The sequence below is a fragment of the Mus caroli genome, chromosome 8 (genome assembly GCF_900094665.2).
Source record: "Mus caroli chromosome 8, CAROLI_EIJ_v1.1, whole genome shotgun sequence".
In the NCBI taxonomy this organism is placed as follows: Eukaryota; Metazoa; Chordata; class Mammalia; order Rodentia; family Muridae; genus Mus; species Mus caroli.
In genome coordinates, this window is record NC_034577.1 from 16799957 (window position 1) to 16804823 (window position 4867).

Here is a 4867-nt window from a genome sequence, read left to right on the forward strand (position 1 = left end):
CCTTCCTTCCTTCCTTCCTTCCTCTGCTGTGCTGATTAAGGATCAATCCTGCTTCTGGAGATGCCTGCTTTCCTTTGTCCACTCCGTTGATCCCTATCTAACAAATCCCCTATCTAACAAATCCCGCTACTCATTAACGGGTAACATTGTATTTTTATGTTCTCTAACAATTTGTATTTTATGTTTCTCAAAAGCAAAAAGCCTCTCTTCTGGAAATAACTTTCGACCCCGTTAAGTTTCCTTTTGTCCTGAAAGCTTTTGAAGAGGCCCCTGGCTCCTCACCAGCTGGGACCGGTTCTTCGGGCCTCTGCCATTTGGTAAGTAGTGGAGAGGAATCGCCTCAAACATAATTTCATGATTTTTTTGCCAAGCTTCCCCCCTTTAGCAACTGCTCATCTGTGTTTGTTTGCTTTGTTGGGATAAAGCAGGAGAATCTCCGAGCAGGAAGGTCATCCATTCTGGCCTTCCCAAGCGGACTGGAAGAAGCATCCTTCCCAGTTTTCTTTAGGGAGGAAACAGGCCCCTGAAAGTTTCAAATTACTAGCGCTTAAACTTAAACCAATGCCTTAAGCTTAAACATTTAACTTAAAAGTTAAATTAATTAAAATTTAGTACTATTATATTCTAGTAAATTTGTAAACACCAGCAGAACATTTGTGTATACCCTGGCTCCTGGCAGCACCAACCAACCTTTCAGCCGCAGCAGATTCGTCAATGTTAACACAGTATTCTTAAACTATAAACCTTATTTAACGGTATGTGTTCCCCCATGTTGTTGGCTATCTTGACTTGTTTCCGAATTTCCTAGGATTATAAACCCTGTCTTCTCTAGTCTGACAGGGGTATTAGAATTGTGTGGGCTTTCTCTCCCATTTTTATTTTTTGGACACAGGCTCTAGTGTATTGGAGACTGATCTTGAATTCAGTCTGTAGTCAAAGGTGACCTTGAACGTCTGATCCTCCTGCCTTCACCTCCAGAGTACGGAGAGTACAGCTGTGTGCTATTGTACCTTTTGATGCAGAGCTGGGGANGGAGCCCTGGGCTCAGTGCATGCTGCATGAGTAGTCTTCCAAGCTTCATTCCACCCCCAAACTTTCTCCTTTAGGACGNTGACCCTTTAAATTGACTTGATTCTTTAGTTTGTGCATTTGAACTACCCACAGGCTTTTAAAAATCAGGCCTTCTGTGGAACAAGAGAATCTACATAGCCAAATACATTCACCTGGTGTTAATTTTGTTGCTCCAGATCTCACGCTAAGTAGTTAGAGCACTGGTTCTCAGCCTTCCCAATGATGTGACCTTTTAATTCAGTTCCTCATGCTGTAGTGACCCCACAACTATAAAATTAGTTGCTACATCATAGCTGTAATTTTGCCGCTGTTATGAATCATAATTACANATCTGATACGCAGGATATCTGATATGCAGGATATCTGATATGTGACTTCTGTGAAAGGGTTGTTCAACCCCCCAAAAGAGGTCTCAAGCCTCAGGTTAAGAACCACTGAGTTAGAGCTAAGAATTTACCTATAAAGTAACATATCAATAAAAGAATATAATGGGCTGGAGAGATGGCTCAACACATAAAAGCACCGGTTAAGCTGTTCTTCCAGAGGACCTGGGTCTGATTCCCAGCACCTATGTGGTAGCTCACAATTGCCTGTATCTCCAGTACTAGGAATCCAACACCATCTCTGGCCTCCACTGGCAACAGGTACACAAGTAGTACATAGACATGAATACAGGCAAAGCATCCATAGATATAAGATAAAGTGAGAAAAAACATATTTAAAAAACATATGGTAGGCAGAAATTTTGAACTATGTATGTATTCCTTAATGCCTTGTCTTAAATAGTAGTTGTATACAATAGGGATCATTTTAGAAGACCAGAATGCCTAAATACTGTTATCTAACTTTGATGAAGATGTGCTCATCAGATCTCAGCAATAATTAAATATGCACTATCACGGAATGTATTTCAGTGCCTTCAGAACTTAAAGTCAGTGTTACAGAAAAATTTAAATGTAAGTTTTTGACATTAGTTATTTTCTTGTAAGTTTAATGAAACATAATTACATCATTATTTATCCTCATCTCCTTCCTCATACCCCTCCCACATCTGTCCTTCTCCAGTTCACAGCCTCCTCTTTTTAAACTGCCACTGTTACACATACATACAAAAGAATATATAAAAAAAATTGTCTGCTCAGTCCATTCTGTGCTGACTGCAAATATGTTTTTATGAGTAACCAATTGNCATTGGATAAACAACCAAGGGACTTATTCTTGGAGAAGACTGATTCTCCCCCTCTTGGCAGAAGTTAATTGCTTGTAGCTCTTCATCTAGGCATGGGGGTTGGGGCATGAACTTTTCCCCCACCTCTGTTGAGATGTCAAAAAACAACCAAAATAACAGCAATCCACAGACATACCTTTTAATAACTCTGGCATGGGAAGTCTCTGGACTCTCACATTGGAAGCATTGTCCTAGAAAGGCAAAAAAAAAAAAAAAAGAACTTTTTTATGTTGACTCTTTGGGTTTTGATTTGATATTTATATTGCCTTTGTTTTTGAGATCTAGTGTATGTATTTGAGAAACAAGCTGATTTCCTTGGACTTTATGTTATCCCATTGTCGATTTTCAACACTGGTGCAATGTTAACTATAAATTGTTTTCCTCCTTAAAAAGAAGAATTTAGAAAAGCAAAGACAAACCAACCCCAAATCAGAGCAGAGATAAATTAAAATAAAAGAAAACAACATAAACAATCAATGATTCCTAAGAGCTGGCTCTTTGAGAATATAAACAAGATCAACAGACCCTTGACTCGAAAACCAAAAGAAAGAAGACTCAAATTATCAGTACCAGAGATTAACAACACACACACATATACAAACGAAAAGAATATTTTAAAAGCCTATTAGTCTTTAAGTTAGAAAACCTAAAAGAAATGGATGACTCTCTAGGTNAATTCAAATTACCAACCTCAAAGAGTGTTCAACATCATTAGCAATTAGGGAAATGCAAATTCTAACTACTTTGACATAATAGCTGTGATCAAGAGGACAGCTGACAGCAGATTCTAGAGGATGCAGGGAAGGGAGAGCTTCTTTCANGGTCAGTGGGATTGCACACTGGTGCAGCCACCATGGAAGTGACTGCAGAGAATTCTTAAAATGATGAAAGGGTATCAACCACGTGACCTGGCTATGCCACTGCTTGGCCCAAGACTCCATCCCACTCCAGAGATCCTTACACAGCCATGCTAAGGTGATGCTCTATGCACAATAGCTAGGAAACGGGAACAAGTTAAATATCCCTTGACTGGGGAGTTGATGATGAGACTGTGCTTGCTACATAGACACCACAGACTTCTAGTCATCTGTAAAGAAGAGTGAAATTTGCAGGCAGATTGATGGAGCTAGAAAATATTTCACTGAGTGAGGTGACCCAGACTCAGAAAGACAGANTCCTCATATTCTCTGTTATTTGTGGGTCCAAGTTTGGAAGCTTTAGATGGGACAGGGAGCAATTAGCAGTGACTTGGAAGGTAAAAAGAAACCACGGTGTTTAGAAGAGNCTCTGAAGAGCAGGAGAGTGCAACACGGGTGCTCTGAAGGGGGAAACGGGGAAATGGAAAGATGGAATTCATCTGGGGAGGGGAGCGTGGGGAAAAGAGCAAGAGAAAGCCATAGGGAAACATTATTTTATGTGTACTTAAAACAACACATAGAATGTATATGTGTATACACATGTAAATAACTTAAATGAAATCGTGGGATTGAGAGTGATAATGCCCCCCTTAAATGCCATAGACTACCTAACAAGCCCCAGTGCCAGGCATAGGAAGCCTCCTATTGACTTGTTCGTGGAGCTCAAGATTTCTAGAACAACATAGGCTGTTGCCCTTGATGGCCTTCTAGAACCTGAAGGTAAGACCCCATGAATGAAGACATCATGCACTCCAGTCATAGAAATTTGGAGGAGTCACGCTGGAACCTGATGTGTGTCTTTGTTACTTTTCCTTTGCCATGACCGGTGCAACTTNAAAAAGAAAGCTTTTAACGTGGGAATTACAGTTTCAGAGGTTTTGAGTCCTTAAAGAGAGAGCAGTGGTGTGGTGGTAGGAACAGCTGAGATCTTACGTGTTCATCTACACAATCACACGTCAGAGAGAGAACACTGGAAAGGATGTGAGTCTTTTGAAGACTCTAAGCCCACCCCCAGTGANACACCTCCTCCAACAAGTCCACACCTCTTAATCCTTCTCAAACAATTCCACCATAGTGACCAAGTATTNAAATCTATGAGTCTATGGGATCCATTCTCAGTCACATTACCACANACAAAAACATCCTCTCTCCTAGATTCAAAAATAAAAACAGAAGCCCTACAACTCCTGTTCAGAGATGCCATGCTGAGTTCTTTGATCTCATGACATTCTTAAACCTTTGCCTGTACTCTTTAAGAACAGCACCTCAAGTGCTGTCATGCTTGGTCTCTTTTTGTGAGTGCTCCATAGCCTCAGTGATAATGTCAGGCCTTGGGACCTCCCCTTGAGCTGGATCCCTCTTTGGACCTGTTGCTGGACCTTCTTTTCCCCAGGCTCCTCTCCATTTCTATCCCTGCAGTTCTTTCAGACAGGAACAATTATGGTTCAGAGTTTTGACTGTGGGATGGCAACCCCCTCCCTCATTTGATGCCCTGTCTTCATGCTGGAGGTGGACTCTATAAGGTCTCTCTCCCTACTGACAGGCATTTTATCTAAGGTCTCTCCCTTTGAGTCTTGAGAGTTTCTCACCGCCCAGGACTCTGGTACATTCTGGTGTCCCCCCCCCCCGAAACCTCCTATCTCCCGAGGTT